Here is a 25,234-nt window from a genome sequence, read left to right on the forward strand (position 1 = left end):
CCACGCTGGCCCTGGGACGCAGCGCGAGACCCTAAGCACCTGTGGGGGGGGGGGGGGGGGGGTTTGGGTGCCATGCAGTCGAATCAGGCTGTACCGGTAAAGATCCTTCCGCAGGTTCACCTACGGAAACCTTGTTACAACTTTTATTTCCTCGAGATAGTCAAGTTTGATCGTCTTCTCGGCGCTCCGCCAGGGCCGTTACCGACTCCGGCGGTGCCGATCCGAGGACCTCACTAAACCATCCAATCAGTAGTAGCGACGGGCGATGTGTACAAAGGGCAGGGCCTCAGCAGCCTGTGAAAGACTGTTTAGTGTTGCAGGGCTCATCTTCAGGCCAGGTAGAGCATGCATAGGCTCCAATACCTTTGAGAACCTGCTGCTTATGCGGCTGAACAAAGCCTATCGGTAGTTTTGTTGTACATACAGGATCTAGTCCAAAGGTCTCAAGGTCTCTTCCAATAAAGGTTATTAATAACATTCCACGGAAGTTTGACTTTTTGCACTATTACAATAATTATTGGCAACTAGTTATCATGTCTCCGCTCAATGAAACGCATGTTAATGCTCAGTAATACAAATATGGTACTTTAATGTATTTACATAAAAAAATTCCCCTTACATTACTTTTACTTTTATACTTTAAGTAGTTTTGAAACCAGTACTTTTAAACTTTTACTTAAGTAAAAAGCTTGAGTTGATACTTCAACTTCGACAGAAGTGTTTTTAAAACCTAGTATCTATACTTCTACTTGAGTAATGAATGGGAATACTTTTGACACCTCTGCTCATAGGGGTGGTCATTTGACAGTCAGTGCTTAGGAATTGCAAAGAAGTGACATCTTGATATACAAGTGTGTTGAGTGTTTTGCAGATCACTTTGTGTATTGTTTTGCAAAAAGTGTGAAGCTGACATTGTGCCTATAGGGGTGCAGATCTGAGCCCATGTTTTGCTCCTTGAGTTTAAGGTTTTGATAATTGTGTAATACTTTTGATTTCAGTGTTTATGCAATCGTAAAAAACTGTATTTAGCTTGATTGATGAACACCTCCCAGCCACTAGGTGCCAGTAATCCACCATAGGCTGGATGCCATCGTCATTAAATAAGAAGAAGAAGCCTCCGGCGCTGCTCGAATTTTGGTATGGTGTATTGGTGATGGCAGCCTCGCTAGCTAAAACCTAAGGTAGAGGTACTGTGGCCCTGACAGCTCAACACACTGCAACTTAAGAAAACACATGCAAGTAAACAAAACATAAGCAAAGTAAGAAAACATCTTCATCAATTTGACAACACAGCATAACACATTACGCACAGCCAAGACAAGGGAGAATTGATCAAACGTGCAGTGTCCAGGTATGGGAGGCAAGCCAACTCTCTCAAAGTCTTTTACACTGACGAAAATCATGCGACAGGAGCAAGCTTTCGTAATTCTGAATATGAGTGGTTGCTGGGGTTAATGACCAACTTATTATCAAAATCATAATGAGTTTTATTCACTATTACAGTCCCTTGCATTCTTCTGAATGTAATTACCTGTCAAACTCTGTTGCAGTTCTCTGCTGTTTTTTAAATACTCTGTGTTCTATAACTTGGAGGGATGTGAAGTTCTGAGTGCTGATGAGCTTATCAATCTTTTTAACTCAACCTGCATAAGCACTTGGACTTTGTTGCTCTTTTGAGGATAAACGCAATAAAGCACTTTTGGATCCATGTAATACAACTCTACCCGTGCTCTCAGAAGAGCATGTAGGCAAGCTGAGAGAAAGCGAAAAAATTGCAAACTCTGAGTGTCATATGAAATCTTACAGAACACAAGCATTGCTTTTCAGCGTCTTTTATTCTCCACACAGCACACACGAGCAATAATAAAGTCAAGACTCAACATTAAGCGGCCAGTAGTTTCTGTGGATGTCTAGCTTTGCAGCCCAGTATCTCTGTCTCTCTGCGTGGCTCTCAGCATGTTTGTCTTAGTCGTTGTGTCTGTCCGTGACTGTCTTTATGAGGCAGCTCTGCTCCTGCCTTTTGTACCAGACGATGTATCAGCTAACAGCTCTCACCTGCGCTCATTGATCCTCAAGTCCAGGCAAAGATGCTTACCCAGCTACCTCCAAAGACATTGTCAGCTCATCTGGGTAATTACGCCTAAAAGTAGTTGGTGCTCCTGCCTACTTTCCATCTTTCACCCCTTTATCCATTTATTTCACAACCAAAGTGTTCCCTATTTAAACCTTTTCAGCTGCACTATAGACATGTGCCTCCAAATGGCTTCGAAGAGCGGCAGATCCAGGAAAAAAGACGAAGCAGCAACAGCTAGCTCAACAATTGAGGCTATCTCTGCCTACTGGACCCGCACTGCGAGTCGCTGGCTGCAGACGTCAGGAGCTCCTTCAAAAGGCCTTAAAATAAATGTTACCAAGTGAAGCTCACAGTGAGTGACTGGCATCTCAGACGACCTGAGCCAGAGTGTCAAGGAGTTGATTTTTATTTCCAGAACACTTACATCCCCATATTCAAGAACATTTCATTTGTCCCAGAACAATACAAGTACACTCAGCACCCCAGAACAATTGATTACATTCTGTTATTATCATCAGGTTATGTACCACAGTCTTTTAAAATAGCTGTAATCAAACCCCTTCTCAAAAAACCCACCCTAGACCCAGAGGTTTTAGCCAATTACAATCCAATATCTAATCTCCCCTTCATGTCTGAAATCTTAGAAAAGTTGTAGTCAATCAGCTGTGTGTTTCTCCAGGAAAATAATATATATGAAGACTTTCAGTCTGGGTTCAGAGCCAATCACAGCACAGAGACAGCCTTAGCAAAAGTCAGTAATGACTAGAGATGAGCTGGATACTCGGCTGAAACGAGTATCCGGTACGGATAAAGCACTTTTGCCGAGCACGAGTATTATACGAGTAATACGAGTCAATATCTGTGCTCGGACTGAATGAAAATCCTCACACAGCGTCACAGCGCTCCTCCCCTTCACACACCGCTCTGCTCACTCACTCACAGAACAGCTCTCTGTCTCTCAGTCACTCAGGTTCGCGGGTCTTTTCCGTTAACGTTTAGGGTTTCTTCAGCTTGAAGTTTGTACTTACTTATTAACCAGTAGAGTTCTGTTAAACGTGGGTTCGTTCAGACGTGGTGCTGGTAGAAAGCGACTCGCGTTGCGTCTCTGCCTGTCGGAGATTTTTATTTTTTAAACAGTTTTTTTTTTTTACTTCACGCATTGAGTGTCTGACTACTCTCTAGCGTCTGGCTACTCTCTCTCTCTCTCTCTCTCTCTCTCTCTCCCTCTCCCTCTCTCTGCCGGTCGTTGGATTTTTTTTTTTTTTTTTAAACCGTCAGTTGGCTCTAACCAGTTTTATTTTACCTCACGCAGTGTCTGACACTTTCTAGGTAGTAGTGGTATAAAAAATATTACAAATTAAGCTACACACACACATTATATATTAAATATATTATATTATATTATATTACATTTCACTTCATAATTGCAACAGCATGTGTTGTATTCATTGCTGCAAAACTTTTTCTGTAAATAGTTCGTTTGCTATTGTGATCAAAATCATTGATCTGAAGCTCAATGCTGATGCTGTCCTGTAATAGTTTTCTAATCAGCAATAAATATAACAATTTCTGATCAACCCATATCAATTGCATGCTTTCAAGACAACCCGGCCTACTTCCGGGTTAAATCACACCCACTTCCGGGTTAGGCCCCGCCCACTCCGAGTACGGATACGGATACAGATAATTCATATGGTTAACAGATACAGATAATTCTGTACTCGCTCATCCCTACTAATGACCTTCTAATAGCTTCAGATCAGGGTCTTGTGTCTGTCCTCATTCTGTTAGATCTCAGTGCAGCATTCGACACAATTGACCATTTTTCCTATTTGTATAGTCCATATTCACAAATCACAATTTGTCTCATAGGGCTTTAACATTGTGAGACATCCTCTGTCCTTAACCCTCAACGTACGCACGTTGAAGCCTGTTGCGGTCTGTGGAGAGAGCGATCGATGACCAAGCACACGTCTCCGCGTTGCATAAGTTTTGCGCTCTGGGGCAAGGGTGAACGCTTCGCGTCTTACGCGATGTCGATGCTTGCCTGCTAATTGCTCATTACGGTCCAGGCTATCAAATTGCACATCACACTGAACATTTAACGTAAATTGAATGATAGTTGTAAAACAAAGCTTACTTTCTGTTGCCAGTAGGTGGCGCCATCACTATTATTACGCACAGACATATAGATCTGTTCAAGTAGGTGCTCTGATGTAGCGTGAGCAATTTTGTATCAATTGGACAATGTTTCCACAACTTAATTTTCACACTGATCAGTATGACCCTGAACTAATATTAGTATATGGAGCTGTTCAGGTCAGGATTGGGATCATAGCTCAGTAGTTCGGAGCCGGATAGCTAATGCAAAGTGTATTAACGAAGTACTTCCTGTTTCATGGTGAATCAGTAGGTGGCGCTATGACACTGAGGAAATATTGACACATAGAGCTGTTCAGGCTTGTACTCTAATCATGTGACAGAAGTTTGGTAGTGATAGGACAATGCAGAGTGGACTTCTGAAAACATTGTGTCCTTTGGCGAAGGACTATCCTTCGCCGCACATCAATGTTTACACAGTTTGAGGGAAAGTCACAATTCTGACCATGATCCAATGACTTGACTGAGCTCATTTGAGCTATATATTGTAAAGCAGCCAGAAGCAGTTCATCAAAGTATAAAACATTTCACTTCCTGTAGCCACCAGGGGGCGCTGTGATTTCAAGTCATTACTCCTATGTAGATGTCATCAGGCCGGGACTCTTTTCTTACATGTTTAGTTTGGACTCGATTGGACAATCTACATTGCCTTGCATAAGTATTCACCCCCCTTGGACTTTTTCCCATTATATACTGTTACTAACTGGAATTCAAATAGACTTAAATAAACTTTTTCCCGTTTGATCAACAAAACATGCATAGTACTTTGGAGGTGCAAAATAAATTTTATTGTGACACAAACAATAATGAGAACAAAAAAGTTGACATCTGTTGGGTGCATAAGTATTCACCCCCCTGTGTCAATACTTGGTAGAACCCCCTTTCGCTGCAATTACAGCTGCAAGTCTTTTGGGGTATGTCTCTACCAGCTTTGCACATCTAGAGATGGAAAGGTTTGTCCATTCTTCTTGGCAAAAAAGATGAAGCTCAGTCAGATTGGATGGAGACCGTCTGTGAACCGCAATCTTCAAGTCTTGCCATAGATTCTCTATTGGATTGAGGTCTGTGCTTTGACTGGGCCATTTTAAGACATTAACATTCTTTAATCCAAACCATTCCTTTGTAGCTCTGGCTGTATGTTTAGGGTCATTGTCCTGCTGGAAGATGAACCTCCGCCCCAGTCTCAAGTCTTTTGCAGACTGCATCAGATTTTCTTCAAGGATTTCCCTGTATTTGGCTCCATCCATCTTTCCCTCTATTCTGACCAGTTTCCCTGTACCTGCTGAAGAGAAGCATCCCCACAGCATGATGCTACCACCACCATGTTTCACTGTTGGGATGGTGTGCTCAGGGTGATGGGCAGTGTTGGGTTTTCGCCACAAATAGCGTTTTGCATTGAGGCCAAAAAGTTCAATTTTGGTCTCATCTGACCAGAGCACCTTCTTCCACATGTTTGCTGTGTCTCCCACATGGCTTCTGGCAAACTCCAAACAGGATTTTTTATGGATCCCTTTCAACAATGGCTTTCTTCTTGCCACTGCTTCATATTTCTCCACAACTTTATCCCTGACCTGTTTGGTGAGCTCCTTGGTCTTCATGATGCTGTTTGTTCAGTAATGATCTCCAACAAACTCTGAGTCCGTCACAGAACAGGTGTATTTATACTGAGATTAAATTGCAGACAGGTGGACCCTATTTACTAATTATGTGACTTGCAAATGTGACTTGTGAATGCAATTGGTCGCACCAGATCTTTGTTAGGGGTTTCACAGTAAAGGGGGTGAATACATATGCACTCAACACTTTTCAGATTTTTATTTGTAAATAATTGTGAAATTCATGTAATATTTCCCCCCATTTCCAAATGATGCACTATTTTGTGTTGGTCCATTACATAAACTCACGATGAAATACATTTTAATCTGTGGTTATACCATGACAAAATGTAGAAAAGTACAAAGGGGGTGAATACTTATGCAAGGCACTGTATGTCCGAGATACAGAACCTAGTGTTTTTATGGCGTGTTATCAAACTTTGATGCCACGCCACGGTCACACGGTGTGACGAATTTTTAAGTCAATTTTTATCTCCATCTTGTTGTACTGACAATCATCTTAATTTGAAGTTGATCGGAAGAAAGCCCTGGGACAAGTACTTCAAAGTAAAAATGTGCAATATGGATAAAATGGCCACTAAATCCAAAATGGAGGGCTTCCTGTTGAGTTTTTCATGATGCTCCAAGAGGCTTTTTTCTATGATTAGTCAAGATACACATGTGTCAAGATTTTGGGGGAAATCGGTTGCGACTCTTGTCTTACATGTCTAGTTTAGAGTTGATTGGACCAAATATGTCCAAGATACAGAACCCCGTGTTTTGATGGCATGTAATCAAACTTTGACGCCCCGCCATGGTCACACGGTGTGACGAAAAATCGATCTTTCAATAACTTTAGATCTCCGTCTTGTTGTAATGACACTCAACTAAATTTTAAGTTGATCTGATGAAAGCTCTACCACAAGTACATCAAAGTAAAAATGTGGAATATGGACAAAATGGCCACTAAATCTAAAATGGCGAGCTTCCTGTTGCGTTTTTCACAATGCTCCTTGAGGCTTTTTTGTGCATCTGGACATGATACACAACTGTCCTCATTTTCGTGAGGATCAGTGAATGCTAAATGAGGGGCTTTTCCGTAGGTGGCACTGTTGAGCCATTTTGCCACGCCTATTTCCAAATTCTCCAGAATACGTAAATGTTCACCACGTTCTAATTTACTGCAAACTTTTAAAACTGTTGAAAAACGCTCAGAATAATCCTTACAATTTCAATAGGGCCTCCCACCGATTTCGGTGCTCGGGCCCTAATAATCCTTACAATTACAATAGGGCCTCTCACCATTCGGTGCTCGGGCCCTAACTACTAAAAACCCCTTTAACAGGATAAAAATACGTAGAAACCTCAGAGAGAGCCACATGTGAGGGATCCCTCTCCCAGGACGAACAGAAGTGCAATAAATGTCAAGTGTAGAGGAAAACATCATCAAGATTAAAGTTTTAAGCAGCAATGATGAGGGTCAACATTTTGAAGGATAACTTCAATAATATATATCAAGCAGTCCTGCTGCAGTCATAGTCTATGGTCAGCAGCCAGCAAGATTATGATCCACCATCAAGACGGATGCCACTATAGTCCACAGCTGCCACCTCGGTCGTGGTCCACCACCATTTTCTGACGCGAAACGCGACAAAGGATGCGCCATTCCCACTACGATCAGCCGGCACAACAAAGAATCCACCACACTGGATCCACCATCGTGTCCACTGACCAGGATCCATAAATCGCAATCCATGATGATGTGGCCACAGCTGTGGCCCTGGATCTGCGGGCGATAAGACCCAGGGAAGGTGTCAAGTCAGAAACATGTATTGATGTGATCCTTCCTATTTTAGAACAGGACAAGTTACGTTCTGCCGCACTAATTAATGCATACCGCCAGTTGATGTTATCGACCTTCAAGACCAGGGGGGTCCAAACTACAGCCCGCGGGCCATCTGCGGCCCACCATCCATTATTAATTGGCCCACCTGAAAAAATTTAAAAAAAAATTAAAAAACTCCGATCCTGTGCCACATGAAAAACTCTTGTAAAAACTATACACTAATTTATCAAAACTATATCTTTTTACCATATGAAACTCACACATTTCATATGACTTAATTTCTGTTTCAGCCAGTTACACACAGCTGTTGCTAACCTAAAACACTTTTAGCAAATCTACTTCTCAGTGATTAGAGTACTGTAAGTGAAGTACACAGAGAAAGTGCAAATAGACAATAAATTCACCAAACTCTACACAAGACCAATGCTGCAGACTGATGAAAATATAATTGATTTCTCTCCATATTCCCAATTCAGTCAACATGTCAACATGGAGAATCAAAACAAAACATGTCCCAGTTTTCATGCAACTACAGGAGTTTGCATAACACTGTAAGCTCAGCAAATGTCAGACAAGCAGAAAATTCTGTATCCAGTACAGGTTTCAATGAGGGTACCTGAGCCTGGGGCCGAAGATCGTAAACCCTCCACCGCCATGCAAAGAAAAACTATTTGATTGGGTTAAGAAACGGAGAATGTTGTGTAAGGTATAGTACTGTAAACTGTGGATGGTGTTGAAACCAGTTCTGGACCAGAGAGGAGGGGTGGAATGACACATTGTCCCAGATGACAATATATTGCATCTGGTTTACTGCTGTGACGATATGTTGTGCAATCGGTCCAAAAATGTGAGAATGTGAGGTGTGTTGTAAGCTCACATATTGGCGTGACGGAGGAGGATCCCATTCTGTGTAATGGCAGCGCAAAGGGTGATGTTACCCCCATGTTGCCCTGGGACATTGATTATAGCCCTGTGTCCAATTGTATTTCTGCCTCTCCCTCTTGCTTTTGTCAGGTTGAACCCTGCCTCATCTATGTATATGAATTAATGCTGGATTTCCTCAGCATCCATCTGTAAAACTCTGTAAAAACCGTGAGTTGCACAGACCTTCAAATTTTTTCTGTATGTGGCCGTCAGGATAAAAAGTTTGGACAGCCCTGTTCTAGACCTATAGCAGCATAACTAAGAGCAGGTCTAAGACAAGCCTGGACCAGCTCTAACTATACGCTTTATCAAAAAGGAAGGTTGTAAGCCTACTTTTAAACGTACAATTGGTGTCTGCCTCCCGAACTGAAATTGAGAGATTATTTCACAGCAGAGGGGCTTGATGGCTGAAAGCTCTGGCTCCTACTCTACTTTTAGAGACTTTAGGTCCTGACAATAATGAATTACCATAGTCCAGTCTAGATGTAACAAAGGTGGGGACCAGTTTTTCTGCATCTTTTTGTGAAGGACATGTCTGATTTTTTAGATATTACGCAAGTGGAAAAAGGCCGTCCTAGAATAAAAAAAAAAAGAGAATTAAAGAACAAATCAGGATCAAAGATCACTCCCAAGTTCCTGATTGTATCATTGTAAGCAAGGGCAATGTCGTCTAGCGCAGCTATATCATTAGATAATGTATATCTAAGGTGTTTAGGGCCAAGTATTATAACCTCTGTTTTATCAGAGTTTAATAAGAGAAAATTGCGGGTCATCCAGGTTTTTATGTCCTGGAGACATGCTTGAAGTTTAGTTAATGTATTACCTTGTTCAGGTTTTATTGACAAGTATAACTGGGTGTCATCCGCATAGCAGTAGAAATTTACCGAGTGTGTCTTGATAATGTTTCACAGTGGAAGCATATATAATGAGAATAAAATTGGGCCGAGCACAGAGCCCTGTGGAACCCCATGGTTAACATTGGTGCGCACAGATGACTCAACATTAATTTGCACGAATTGGGAGCGATCAGAAAAATAAGATTTAAACCAGTTTAGGGCGGTTCCTCTAATGTTAATTAACTGTTTTAGTCTCTGTAATAAAATCTGATGGTCAATTGGGTTGAATGCTGCACTGAGATCTAACAGAACGAGGACAGACACAAATCCCTGATTTGAAGCTATTTGAAGGTCATTAGTGACTTTTGCCAAGGCTGTCTCTGTGCTGTGATTGGCTCTGAACCCAGACTGAAAGTCTTCATACATATACTTTTTCTTGAAAAACTCACACAGCTGATTGGCTACAACTTTTTCTAAGATTTTAGACATGAAGGGGAGATTAGAGATTGCTTAATTAATTAATTGGCCAAAACCTCTGGGTCTAGGGTGGGTTTTTTGAGAAGGGGTTTGATTACTGCTATTTTAAAGGACTGTGGTACATAACCTGATGATAATGACAGATTGATTGTATTGTATTTGTAAGTAACAAACTATCAATTAGGGGCAGAATTTCTTTAAGTAATTCTGTTGGAATCGGATCTAAGATACAGGTTGTTGGTTTAGAACCTGAGATTATTTTGGTCAGCTGATCACGGGTGATCAGAGAGAAGCTGTCTAAATAATGGGTAGGATTCTCAGCCGTTTCTGAGATCTCTGTTGTTGGTAGGATAGTAGTGCCAATTGAGGGCAGGAGAGGGTGGATTTTATTTCTAATAGTTAAAATGTTATCATTAAAAAAGCTCATAAAGATATTGCTATTTAGGGATTGAGGATTACTGGGTTCGGTGGAGGTGTGACTCTCTGTCAGCCTGGCTACAGTGCTGAAAAGAAACCAGGGGTTGTTTTTATTCTCTTCTATTAGTTTTGAATAATAGGCAGCTCTTGCTTTTTGGAGACCATGACAGTAAAACATTGCAAATCCAAGAAATCCGCATTTTAAAAAGTAGTGCAACATGTTGTGCAATAGTAGTAGACTTGAATTAAGAATAGTTAAATAATTAATGAAAACAATAAAATTATCAATTAAGAATAATACAATCGACGACGGGGCACCACCCTGGTAACAGGGCCAACAGTCAATCTGTAAGGATCAGTCTTAGTTTATAAAAGTTCAATTACTAATCTCAATATTTAATATTAATGAGTGTATAATGAACAATTAAGGGTTTTAAGTTCGAGCACAGGCTATCATAATCCAGCTGTATTCATATATATATGCACAAATAATCACAAGATAGAGATACTTTAATTACACAAGAATTTATTTAAAGATAATAACATTAATGTAACTCAATGATTACTATTCTAACAAAACTCCACTATATCACAGATAACAACAGCAGCACTTATCACAATTTAGGACACACGTGTAATACCGATGGTATATGTATGTGTGTGTGTTGGTGTGTGTGTGTCTGGCTGTGTCTCTATGTGTGTGTGTGTGGGGGGGGGGGGGGGGGAGTGGCAATGGCGTAATGATGCAGTCACGTGGTGACGTAGTCTGGCCGAATTCAAGATGGTGGTACACTCACATGATTCAAAATGGATGTTTATGTTAATGGCAGCATGAGGCCGAAGTCAAAATGGCGGTAGGTCACGTTAGTTGAACAAAGAGATTTAGGACAAAGAGATTCTGATCTACCTCGTGGTTTGAATCTAAAGCCATGTGTTTTGAACAAGGAAACTTTAGGACAAGCTCTAATCTCTCAGAGATGTGACCAAACTAGTTTAAGTATCAGAGGATATATATATGTATATGTGAATGTCTTGGAACGTGTGTGTAGGCAGGTTTAGGAGAAGAGAGAGAGAGAGAGAGAGAGAGAGAGAGAGAGAGAGAGAGAGAGAGAGAGAGAGAGAGGAACATGCAAGGAGTGATCAGAAAAGCTCTCAAATTACGCCAGAGACAATTTTACAGTGACTTTACCACTTGGTACCCAAGGGGCGTTGTGTACCTATATTTTGATCAGTAAAATCTCGGCAAACTTGGTCGGACGATAACAGTAGACGGCCGTCATACTCAAAATAGTTTTAACATACACTCAAATAATGACAAGCTAATTATTAAAACTAGTCTCTGCCCAGACATAAAAGCTTCTTACTGTGGATCCTCAGGGTTTGTGCGCGATCGGCTGATTCTGGGAAACAAGTGAATGATTCGTGGCCTGTGCCCCGCTGGTTTGGTCGGTGGCAACGGGAGTTGCGCTGGGCCAGAAGGAAGAGAATTTGTCTTTCTTCTTCGACGGAAAGACTTCGTCTTTCTGCAGGGATAAACAGCTGTTTTGTAGCCGTTTTGGGATTGTGGCAAAGTCCGTGTGAGCTGTTCGGCCTGCCGAGTGAACTTCCTGTGCCGTGGCCTTTTCAAGGTAAAATACAAAAATTGTCTTATCAAAATAAAAGCATCAACTTTAAGATAAAACAAAGAAAAATTAAATAAAACAAATGTCTGTGTGGTTGCCCCTTTACACTAGACGAAAAGCAGAATTAGTGTAATGGGAAATCCTATGGAAGCTACATGATCCCCTGAAGTTAATAGGTATTCACAGCACGTCAGCACCGAGTTCTCCCGCGACAGTAACTACAGTGAAGCGGAGAGTACGTACCGCGGAGAGGGGGTCTGGAGAACAAAGGGGGAGAGCGGGGGGGGGGGGGGGGGGGGCGCGGAGCCGCGGAGCGAACATGTTATCTAATTAGCATATGACTCAGGGCCAAGCCGCTGCTGAGCCTCTCTCGATTCCCCATTGGAGGAAACCAACCCGGAAAGTCACTCGTGGTTGGCTGGTAGAAGTGTTGCCATTGGTCACCCTGGGTCATTGCAGCACACACGTGGGGTAAACCCCTCCCACTCAATATTTATAATAAAAATTAATTTATAGTTGTTACTAATAATATATATAATAATATTTAATAATTTATTAGTAAGCCTTTACCAAAAGCAATGCAGTTATTAAGACATTCATTCATGTGATGCTTGATGTAATATGTGAACATATTGTACAGGGAAAAAAAACATGAACATTGATATGTTTAGTCAAAGCTTTATTTACATACAGCACAACTATTGTACAAACACAACTGGCCTAGCCAGTGAAAAGCTAATCAGGTGAAGCTTGAAATGTCTCTTTGCAGCCTCTGGGTCATACGTTCTTTGTGGGACTCTGTCCGAATCTGCCCCAGTGTGTAGACGTCTGTGGTGTGTAGCTGTGAGATCCAGTGTAGCTTCTAGTCTTATTTGAAGTGTGGCACACAGGTCGGTGAGCTCCTGGCTTTGGAAGGATGGATCCAATTCATCTGTCCCGCTTCAATCAGCTCTATACACAATCAGTACAATTAGTACAGTTCAATGACAACATTCACCTATACATGTTACTGAAAAATGATTTAATGAATCTAACCTTACCCTCTTTTTTATCTGCCGACTCCTAAACTCCTCAATGCTGATGCAAGGTCCGTATAGATGTACTGGAAGCTCCTTCACAATGGCGTAGTTTTTCAGATGAAAAATATCAGATAAGAAAAACTGGAGAATGTATTTTAAACAGCACAGCACATCTCTTCTTTAATCATACCCTTGCTCCGCCGGCCATTTTCGTCAGAGCTTAGAAGAGACGGAGAGCTTCCTACAAAAATAAAAAAAACTTACAGAGAACAAACTATTATATTTAAGTAGTTCATACATTTTTAAACATGCACTAGTTCCGCTAAAGCACTTGATGCTTTATTCTACATTTAGTAACTTTCGCGCTAATCCCACAGTTGTTCACACGTTTTTCAGATCTGAGAGTTAGCTTAGCAGTTAGCAATGGCTTCGCTCTCTAGCGGGTCCCACCTTAATTTAGGGACTGTGCGCCCATTTTCTCCGCCTCGACTTCTCCACACCGGGCCCGCGGCTTTGCTTTCCCACGCACTCATCTTCTCCTCTAGGGAAACAGTGTCGTGTCGACTTCAGCAAGTTATTTAAACCGAAAACAGTCACTCGTATTGAACAAGCTTAACACAATCCTCTCATGTCTGCGGGAGACTGACGCTGAATTCAAGAGGCTGTGATTGGACGAGCCCTTCAGGCGATGACGCAAACGACTGACGTGAGGTTTTCAAAGTAAAACTCACAACTGTCCATTTCATCTTAAAGCAGCGGTTATAACAGCTTTTAAATTGTAATTTTATATGGGATGAGTATGTGACTGAGGACCCTTCTTTCTGGTTTTAAGTTATTGTACTTACATGATTTTTGCTGTTCTGTGTTTGTACCCTCATAGTTGAATGCACATATTGTAAGTCGCTTTGGATAAAAGTGTTTAGTGTTTTAATGGAATACTGACAAAGTTAAATAAGAAGTTCAAATTATGGGGGAATTTTCAGTATTTTAGGAAGACAAATCTTTTTATGGAAAGCCAGTAGAAGTTTGGAGCTTACAGGGCACAGACACATCATATCCAGCATAATATCTTCCTGTTGAGCGGTGGTTGTGGTTAACACATCCACTGTGCATTTAACCAGCACAATTGAAAAAGTGACTGTAATCATGCCACTCGGTTGAGATTTAGGATTGTGTTTTGGATAATAATAAAATGCTGAAATAATGTGCATTGTTTCAAAAAAAATTCATAGAATTGATTTTGCTTGTGGTATAGAATGTAATAATTATAGCACACTTACTTACTTAAGAACAATTAACAATTTCAGGTTTTATATTTATGTTAAGCCTGGTGTACTTGCGCCGGATAGTTTAGAAAAAGGTGTTATCTGCTCTGAGGGAAACTATCCTAATTTGCATTTGTAAAGTGAAGAGCATTGTCATTTGCATGTGAAAGCATCCCCTAGGCTTAGGGGAAGGGGAGTCACCTCCAAACATTCTCAGGCTTGTAAAACTGCAAGAAACTGTTAACGGAAATTTCTCCAGAAATTTCCTACCACACGTACTGACACAAACTCTTCTTTTCATGCAATGTCTTATCATGTAACATAATTTGGATAATAATCACAAAACCCAAGAGCTTGTTAAGACCTCGTGTGTTGAAGTTTATCCGAGCTTGATATGCTTGATTACAATACATTACATTACATTTCATTTAGCTGACGCTTTTAACCAAAGCGACTTACAATAAGTGCATTCAACCCCGAGGGTACAGACCCAGGACGACAAGAATCAAGAAAGTACATTTCTTCAAAATAAAGCAAAACTACAAAGTGCTATAAGTAATTGCCATTTAAGTGCTACTAAAGTGTTAGTTTCAAAAAGTTGTTAGTATATATATATATATATATATTTTTTTTAATTCAAGGTATAGTCGGAAAAGGTGTGTTTTTAGTTTTCGGCAGAAGATGTGTAAACTTTCAGATGTTCGGATGTCGATGGGGAGCCCATTCGACCATTTAGGAGCCAGGAAAGTAAACAGTCGTGATTTTGATGAGTGTTTAGTAGGGATGAGCGAGTACAGCATTATCTGTATCTGTATCTGTATCTGTTAACCATATGAATTATCTGTATCCGTATCCGTACTCAGAGTGGGCGGTGCCTAACCCGAAAGTGGGTGTGACTTAACCTGGGAGTGTGTGTATGAGTGAGTAAGAGAGAGACAGAGAGAGAGAGAGGGGGAGGGTGTGTGTGTGTGTGTGTGTGTAGCTTAATTTGTAATATTTTTTATATCACTACTACCTAGAATGTGTCAGACACTCAGTGCGTGAAGTAAAATAAAACTGGTTAGAGCCAACTGACGGTTTAAAAAAAAAGAGAGAGAGAGAGAGAGAGAGAGAGAGAGAGAGAGAGAGAGAAAGAGAGAGTAGCCAGACGCTAGAGAGTAGTCAGACACTCAATCCGTGAAGTAAAAAAAAAAACTGTTTAAAAAAAAATAATAATAATCTCCGACAGGCAGAGACGCAACGCGAGTCGCTTTCTACCAGCACCACGTCTGAAGGAACCCACGTTTAACAGAACTCTACTGGTAAATAAGTAAGTACAAACTGAAATAAAAACAAACTTCAAGCTGAAGAAACCCTGAACGTTAACAGAAAAGACCCGCGAACCTGAGTGACTGAGAGACAGAGCTGTTCTGTGAGTGAGTGAGCAGAGCGGTGTGTGAAGGGGAGGGACGCTGTGTGAGGATTTTAATTCAGTCCGAGCATAGATATTGACTCGTATTACTCGTATAATACTCGTGCTCGGCAAAAGTGCTTTATCCGTACCGGATACTCGTTTCAGCCGAGTATCCGGCTCATCTCTAGTGTTTAGCTTGCAGTGAGGGAGCAACGAGCCGATTAGCTGAAGCAGAGCGGAGTGAGCGTGATGGGGTGTAACGTTTTACCATGTCCTGGATGTAGACTGGACCTGATCCGTTCACAGCAATGTTAGCAAGTACTAGTGTTTTGAACCGGATCGGGCAACCACTGGTAGCCAGTGAAGGGAGCGGAGTAATGTGAGTGAATTTAGGTTGGTTAAAAAACAGTCGAGCTGCTGCATTCTGGATGAGCTGCAAAGGTCGGATGGCAGTAGCAGGTAGACCTGCCAGGAGGGAGTTACAGTAGTCTCTGCATAAGATGAACAGAGCCTGGACAAGAACCTGCAATCCCTTCTGAGTGAGAAGGGGGCGTATTCTCCTGATGTTGTACAGCATGAATCTACAGGACCGTGTTGTTGCAGTAATGTTGGCAGTAAGGGAGAGTTGGATATCGAGTGTCACACCAAGGTTCCTAGCAGTCTGAGTGGGGATTAACACAGAGTTTTCAAAGTTAATAGTCAGGTCGTGGGTGGGAGAGTCTTTCCCTGGAAGGAAAAGTAGTTCAGTCTTGTCAAGGTTAATCTTCAGGTGGTGTGCAGACATCCACTGACAGGCAGAGATTTGTGCTGCTACCTGTGTTTCTGATCGGGGAAAAGACAGGATTAGTTGGGTGTCATCAGGGAGAGAGCAGAGCCTGAGACACCCAGGTCCTGAAGGGAGTTAATAAGGATCTGGTGGTTCACTTTGTCAAATGCAGCAGAGAGGTCTAGAAGGATGAGGACAGAGGAGAGAGAGGCTGCTCTAGCAGTGTGAAGCTGCTCAGAGACAGCAAGGAGGGCAGTCTCAGTTGAGTGACCTGCCTTGAAACCAGAATGGTGAGGGCCAAGACGATAGTTGTGGTTAAGATAGGAAGAGAGTTGATTAAAGATAGCGTGCTCAAGAGTTTTGGAAACAAAGGGAAGAAGAGAGACAGGTCTGTAGTTATTTACTTCAGACGGGTCAAGGAAGGATTTCTTCAGGAGAGGATTTACTCTTGCCTCCTTCAGAGAATTAGGGAAACAGCCAGTTGACAGGGAAGTGTTGATAAGATGGGTAAGAAAAGGAAGAAGGTCAGGACCAATAGACAATTGACCTCACAATGTGAGAAGGGATGGGGTCAAGGGGGCAGGTGGGCGGGCGGGCGGAGGTTACCAAGGTCAGAACTTGATTGGGAGACAGGGGGGTGAAAGAGGAAAGCGAAGGTGATGAAAATGAGGTTGATGGAGGTGTGGTTATAGAATGAGGATCCGAAAATGAAGAGCGTATGTCATTTATCTTTTTTGTAAAGTAGTTGACAAAGTGGCTTGGTAGAAGGGAGGAAGGAGGAGGGGGACTGGGGGGGTCGAGGAGGTTGGAAAAGATGGAGAAGAGTTTTTTGGGGTTAGAAAATGAGGATTGAATTGCAGTTTGGGAAAAAGTGCTTTTGGCTGTGGAAATAGAGGCAGAAAAAGAGTAGAGAAGAGACTGATAAGTGAGCACGTAGTCCAGGTGTTTACATTTCCGCCATTTCCTTTCTGATGCTCGCATAGTGGCTCTGTCGGCACGCACCGAGTCAGACAACCAAGGAGCTGGGGAGGACTTGCAGACCTGTCGTGAAGTAAGAGGACAGAGAGAGTCAAGAGAGGAGGACAGAGTAGAAAGGATAAGGTCTGAGGCATAGTTAGGATGCATGAATGAGAAGGAGTCAGTGGAAGGGAGGCTAGAGAGGCAGGAGAGAGGGAACGAATGTTGCGACGGACGGGTAGACTGTGTGGATGTGGTAGGGTTGTCAGTTTGAGATAGTGGGAGAGAGTAAGAGATAAAGAAGTGGTCGGAGACATGAAGTGGGGTTACAGTGAGGTTAGATGTTGAGCAGTGTAATGGAACATTTTATTACATTTCACAGCAAAGACAATTATCAATTCTGGTTCATACAATTCTACCTAGCTGCGGCTAGGGACCAGAGCACCCTGTCACTTAGTCAGACTTGGGTCAATGGCACAGAACAATGGAATCACATTTGATTTATACTAAATAAGTCCCTCCTTTCACAGAGGTAGAATGTTTATCCAATCAGCTCTCTGCGTGTTGTCTTCAGGCTTAGATTTGGTCACCTCCAATCTGAATGAAGGACCCCTTCGAAGGTCTCACTACACATCAACATCAGGCATCTGCTTAGACTCCAAGTGTTAAAACCTGTTTTCCCAGAGACCCCTGTCTCTGACTGTAACACCTATGCACTCTATCGCAGACAGTAGGATGGACCCTGCTGTTAAGACCTTTTGTTTCATCAGAGGCACAAAGGAATCTCCAACGAATACACATCTGAGTCTGCCAAGCTGACCCCACATGTTTTCAGTCTTAAACACACAGAAATACATATCAGAATAACATTCCCATCTATAACTGTCATTCCTTGCATGAAACATAACTAAATATAAAATCTGCCATCACAATCCTCCCTTTTGAGACTATTGTCTCAAACATCTCCATAACATCTTATCATTATATTTAGAAAGAGTCCAGGATACATGAGTTTCAAGAAATCGAACATTTTGTCCAATCATGGACTTGGTTAAGGAAGTAACCACAGTCTTAACAAAAAAAACAATATAACAGTTTGTAACACAACAAAAAAAATCAGAATCTGTCTCAACAAATCAATAACATATTTAGCAATTATTCAAAAGAAACCATGACCCTTAATTCCCACCCATCAGGAATATGTCCTTGTTCTCTCTCTGGACAATAGATCATTTTACCTTACATTTAACAATATGCACCATATTATCGAATTGTTCACTGTGCCACACTTCATATGTGTCGAAGTCCTCCTTCAGCTGACGAACATCTTATTTCAGAGCTTCCTGTAGATGCAGAGTTTCATTTCCTATTGTCCTTGAACTAACTCTTAGAGCCAGCTCATCTGTGTGTGTGTTCTTCACAGTGCCCCCCCATGGGACAAGCTCTCCAAACCATCCCTTGTGGAGACTCTCACACTGTGGAATGCTTATCTCGCACACAATATCTGGTCTGTTATCATCATGGTCGCCTACCATGAAGCTCTCCAGGCTCTATCAGTTCATCAGGAAAGTTAAACATAAGCTCTATTTGCTCTGACCATAGATGCTCAGGAATTTGTATTATTCCTCCTGCCAAAGTAACACATTTAACATGTTGGTGGCAAGACGATGATGAAAGCATCCGTAGTAGGGAAACCATTTTTCCCTGAACTGCTCCTCAGTCTTCCAAATCATCTGTCGTTGTTCCCCTGTCTGTGCGGTTGTGACAGCAGTGACCCTCTTCAATGTGTTTTCCTCACATTGCAACACCCATCAATTGAAGGCTCACACACTGGCACAAAGCACTATCCGTCCTGTAGAATCCACCCGTGGCTATCGAAATCCTCCTGCGTTGGCCCGCATGTCTCCAGGTTGCCCTCTCAGCGACCTTCACTTGTCATCCCTCTGGTGAGAGGCATTTGGCTTGCACTCGTTCCATCGACGTCCTCTTCCAATCTTTTCTCCTCACGTCCTTCAGTACAATCCAGTCTCCTGGTTCCTTCGCATGCAGCTCCCTTTCCATGGATTTCCAATAGATTCTCCTTCATCTGCCTGTGGATTTTAAAGAGTACAGGGAACAAGTTGACAACATATCTATCAGTTCGTTTTTCAATGTACTGTTAAGTTTTAATTTTACTGTCGTCTCTATCCACTGTTCCATCCCTGGCAGGATGTGGCACGATGTTGCCTTGTGTTGATACCCCGATACTCACCAGCATCCTTAATGCTGCGCTTACAAATTGGGTACAATTATCAGTGGACATCCTTTTAGACTCTCCCATCATGGATAAGTTCTCCCGAGCAGTGACTCTTTCACTGCTGAAGAATCCTGTTTAGATGTTGGGAACACTTCTGCTTGCATAGAAATCATTTCAATGAAAATAAAACAGTATTTATTCATTTCCCTAACTTACTTAATTTTTATCTTTATCAAATCTCTTTATGAATGATTAAATTGTTTATTTGGAGGTGGATGTTCACCTTGTGGAATCCAGATTGTTTTACCTTTTTATTTTGTAACTCAAATCACACAACTCTGCTAAAAAGTTAAAAAAGTTTTAGTGAATATTATTAAGTGTGTATCGTATGTACACTCAATATACCTATATCTAATTTCATTTCATATGTAACTCCTCCCTTTTGACACTTAGACACCAGTCTTGTGTCAATCCAACCTAATGAAGAAACATATTCAAAACAAAATTATCAAAATCATCTTTATGACCCACATTTAAACTCATCAACAACCAAATAAACTCTTGTTAATCAAGACTACTTAATTCACAAATGTATCAAATCTGAATTCTAAAAAATGTAAGTTCCTATGTAACTTTGCTTACAGCTCCTATAAGCCATATTAAATGTCAATATTCAAATCTTCAAACCGTAATCCATGTTCTCGGCCAACTGCATACTGCTTGCAAAACACAAATACCACAATCAAGCAAAAACAATGGTGTTAAAGTTAAGTTCATGAATGTCTATTCAGTCCCCCGATCACATGCAGACCTGCTGTCAGTGTAAATCTTGACACTCTTGTCTCTAGCATATTTGCATCTCTTTGGTCAATGCATATAATGTGAAGGGGGTTGATTTCCTCTGTGTCCCACAGTCGTAACCCACTTTGTTATCACACTGCGGAAACCTTTGAAGCTGAAACAGTCACAAAACACTTCACGTTTACATTGATCAGTTTGATTACCATTTAAATCTCTTTTACTAATGTAGCTAAGAGTTTCCTATTTAAAAACTTTCTATCTGTAATAGTAATGTCTATCATCTAAAAACAATACTGTATCCTAGCTGAACCACCTAGCTGTTGAAAAGTGAACGTTATTTTCTCAAGCAATATCATTGTTACAGCATATGACACTAGTAAAGTCTTATTTCAAAGTATCACATATCACACATCACATATAACAGTTCACTCAGCAGCTACCATAGCTCTGAGACATGTTTGAAGCTTTGCCTCTCTTGGTTTATCCTTGAAGACAAAAAATGTATGTTTAAACAGAAAATAAGTCATGTTTCACAAGAAGATTTACAGATATTCTTTCCTATTGCGTCTGCTCCTCTGATCAGACCAATATCATATTTGTGACCGGTTCACAAACATGATGTTACCTGTATCAACTTAGAAAATATCATTAATTTTTACAACAACAAACTAAAAATATCAATCCAGTACCTCAAAGATACTCAACATTCAAAAATGCGTTAAAAACTCCTTATTTAATTTATCTATACAGAAAATCGGTTACGATTAACTGTTAATCCTCTTTAAAAAATTTTAATGTGCTTATATGTATTTTATTGGGATTAAATGTGTCTTTCCTCTATTTAATCCAAAATTATAAAACCTTTACTCTTGTTTCTGGTTTTATTCATCTTTCATATGAATCAGAAGTTGATCATAAATCTTTTAGCCAATGAGTCTATCAAAGACTACTAAAACAACACAGTATTTACTAGTCCAAATTTCAAACTTACATTATCCTCAATGTATTTCCTTTAAATGCTTCTTAAACTAAGTTTTCTTACCAAATGGTTAATTCCTGTAAGAAAAATAAATTTTATGATCTAATTTATTTCTCCCCCTGCTCTTCGCACAAGGATGTTACTTTAGACCTGAGAAAGGTGTCTGGGATCATTCTTTGATATGCTAGTGTTAAATCCCCCTCTCTCTCTCTCTCCTTTAAATAAATGTAGATGTCATTTCGACTTTTGTTCTAACAAATGCCCTGCTGTGTCAAAATTTAGCATACTCTCCAATCTATTTACCCCATAGATTTGATCAAGCAGCTTGGTGACAACAAAATTAATGTTTAAATCCTGTATTTAACCTCTAAACACATATAAAAACACAATGATAAAAATGCATCTCTCTATCACTTTTACACATGTTTTCCCATCATTTATGAGCTATCTAACAATCATTCTGAGAGTGATATCACATTCTTCACATATATTTAATGTTGATTCTAATCCCTGAATCTACAAATATATTTGATGTCTCTGCCAATCACTCTGATTTGTTTGTTTTAGATTTAGTTCACATGAATCTTGTGAAAGTATTTAGCTTTCACAAGAAGGCACAATGGGCCTCTCTATAGTGATTTCTAATTTAGCTCTTATAATGTTAATCATCTGCTCTATGTAACATTAATTCACATGGTGTATGTGTGTCAGTGTTCTTACTTAGATGAAGTTTTTGTTGAACCTCTCCATCTCATCTCATAGTCTGTTCCTGATGAAGACTTGTTGTCCCCAGCTCAAATGCTGGTTAGTCACACTATTTGTGACGATTCTCTGGGCATTCTCTCTCCCAGTGTCCATTCTTCCCACATTTGAAACAAGCTTCAGCTCTTCCTTGTCCTCGTCCTCTTTGTCTCCCTCTTCCACTTCGAGACAAGCTGTTAGCTGTACCATTTTCAGAGTCTCTGAAAAATTTGCACATCTTTCACATGTAAAATGGTGGAAACTGTAGGCATGCTCACCTTCTCCTCTACAACTGTCTGTGGATATCAAAGAGAACAGAGGAAAGATTTACACAATATCGCAACATTTCATCTTCACATTGACTGGTCTGAGGAAGCTGCCTTTTAACAGGACCGATTCCTGTCTCCATTGGACGCGCAAAGAGAATCTCATATGGACTCAAACCATTTTTACTTCTCACCCTGGATCTCATGTACATTAAAAGAGAATCTCATATGGACTCAAACCATTTTTACTTCTCACCCTGGATCTCATGTACATTAAAAGAGAATCTCATATGGACTCAAACCATTTTTACTTCTCACCCTGGATCTCATGTACATTAAAACAACAGGCAACGCTTTTGTCCAAGTCAGCCCTGTTTCCTCACAGCACTTTACCAGTTTGTTTTTCAATGTGTCGTTTTCTCTTCCGACTGCCCCTCCACTGGCTGGATGGTAGGCACAATGTTGTCTCATATCGATACCCAAATACTCAAAAATATACTCACCTTGCTCCAGTGTTGAGAATTTCAAGAACTCCTCTCACTCCTCTCTTTTTCTTTGTCAGCTGTAAATTCTCAGACTGGTCTCATCAATCCTTACAGGTTACTTGTACAGACACTCAAACGAAATCATCATCATTTGTAAAAATGGTTTGAGGTAGAATGTTTATCCAATCAGCTCTCTGCGTGTTGTCTTCAGGCTTAGATTTGGTCACCTCCAATCTGAATGAAGGACCCCTTCGAAGGTCTCACTACACATCAACATCAGGCATCTGCTTAGACTCCAAGTGTTAAAACCTGTTTTCCCAGAGACCCCTGTCTCTGACTGTAACACCTATGCACTCTATCGCAGACAGTAGGATGGACCCTGCTGTTAAGACCTTTTGTTTCATCAGAGGCACAAAGGAATCTCCAACGAATACACATCTGAGTCTGCCAAGCTGACCCCACATGTTTTCAGTCTTAAACACACAGAAATACATATCAGAATAACATTCCCATCTATAACTGTCATTCCTTGCATGAAACATAACTAAATATAAAATCTGCCATCACAGCAGTTTCTGGGTGAACATATAGTCCAGGTGGTTACCGGCTTTGTGAGTAGGAGGGGAAGGACTGAGTGAAACAGCAAAAGAAGACAGTAAAAGTAAAAGGTCAGATGACTTTTCTGTCTGGATGTTAAAGTCACCCAGAAGGATAAGTGCAGGGCCATTTTCTGGGAAGTTTGACAGGAGGACGTCTAACTCCTCCAAAGAACTTTGCCTGAATCCAAGAGGTCTAGTAGTATGATAGCACTGAAGTTTAAATGCACAATGATTAAAGAGGACATCTCGTCACGCAAATACAAATACTGTACATGGCACAAACAGGCTCAGATGATTTGAATCCAGTTTACTGGAAGCAAGTAGGTGTGCTGCACATAAAACATACACAACACACACTGTGCTCCAATGAAGGAATACCCCTTGTTTGCTTTTGAGAGCTGCTACAGTGGAGAGAAAACCCAGTTTTAGTAGATTATGTAAATTACTGAATGAAGATAAGGTCTCTCTCACTCTCCCTCTGTTTGTGTGTGTGTGTCTGTGGGAGTGTGTTGCAGACAAGCTGCAGTATGTTGACAAAGGAGTTCTCAAAGAATCAGGTCCCTGGTTACACAGTGGCTAGCTGATTGTGTGCCAGAACATCAGTTTTGTGCATGTGTACAGTGCCTTGCATAAGTATTCACCCCCCTTGGACTTTTTCCCATTATGTACTGTTACTAACTGGACTTCAAATAGACTTAAATAAACTTTTTCCCGTTTGATCAACAAAACATTCATAGTACTTTGGAGGTGCAAAATACATTTTATTGTGACACAAACAATAATGAGAACAAAAAAGTTGACATCTGTTGGGTGCATAAGTATTCACCCCCCTGTGTCAATACTTGGTAGATCCCCCTTTCGCTGCAATTACAGCTGCAAGTCTTTTGGGGTATGTCTCTACCAGCTTTGCACATCTAGAGATGGAAAGGTTTGTCCATTCTTCTTGGCAAAAAAGATAAAGCTCAGTCAGATTGGATGGAGACCGTCTGTGAACCGCAATCTTCAAGTCTTGCCATAGATTCTCTATTGGATTGAGGTCTGGGCTTTGACTGGGCCATTTTAAGACATTAACATTCTTTAATCCAAACCATTCCTTTGTAGCTCTGGCTGTATGTTTAGGGTCATTGTCCTGCTGGAAGATGAACCTCCGCCCCAGTCTCAAGTCTTTTGCAGACTGCATCAGATTTTCTTCAAGGATTTCCCTGTATTTGGCTCCATCCATCTTTCCCTCTATTCTGACCAGTTTCCCTGTACCTGCTGAAGAGAAGCATCCCCACAGCATGATGCTACCACCACCATGTTTCACTGTTGGGATGGTGTGCTCAGGGTGATGGGCAGTGTTGGGTTTTCGCCACACATAGCGTTTTGCATTGAGGCCAAAAAGTTCAATTTTGGTCTCATCTGACCAGAGCACCTTCTTCCACATGTTTGCTGTGTCTCCCACATGGCTTCTGGCAAACTCCAAACGGGATTTTTTATGGATCCCTTTCAACAATGGCTTTCTTATTGCCACTCTTCCATAAAGGCCAGATTTGTGGAGTAGACGACTAATAGTTGTCCTGTGGACAGATTCTCCCACCTCAGCTGTGGATCTCTGCAACTCCTCCAGAGTAACCATGGGCCTCCTGGTTGCTTCTCTGATTAATTTTCTCCTTGTCCGACTCTTCAGTTTGGGTGGACGGCCTCCTCTTGGTAGGTTTGCGGTTGTGCCATATTCTTTCCATTTTCTTATGATGGATTTTATGGTGCTTAGAGAGATGTTCAAAGCTCTGGATA

At 41.1% G+C, this 25,234-nt stretch overlaps 1 long non-coding RNA gene and 1 pseudogene across 1 annotated transcript; both read right to left on the reverse strand.

Moving 5' to 3' along the window:
* Positions 1–1,732: 1,732 nt before the first annotated feature.
* Positions 1,733–17,519, reverse strand: LOC128458310 (uncharacterized; annotated as a pseudogene).
* Positions 17,520–19,083: 1,564 nt separating this feature from the next.
* On the reverse strand, positions 19,084–20,485 carry LOC128458565 (uncharacterized). Its single transcript, XR_008342031.1, has 4 exons — positions 20,399–20,485; positions 20,275–20,303; positions 19,603–19,741; positions 19,084–19,441 (listed from the first exon to the last, which is right to left on the reverse strand). It is a non-coding gene; the product is annotated as an uncharacterized LOC128458565 (long non-coding RNA).
* Between the last annotated feature and the right edge of the window lie 4,749 nt (positions 20,486–25,234).

The sequence above is a fragment of the Pleuronectes platessa genome, chromosome 16, assembly GCF_947347685.1.
Source record: "Pleuronectes platessa chromosome 16, fPlePla1.1, whole genome shotgun sequence".
Lineage (NCBI taxonomy): Eukaryota > Metazoa > Chordata > Actinopteri > Pleuronectiformes > Pleuronectidae > Pleuronectes > Pleuronectes platessa.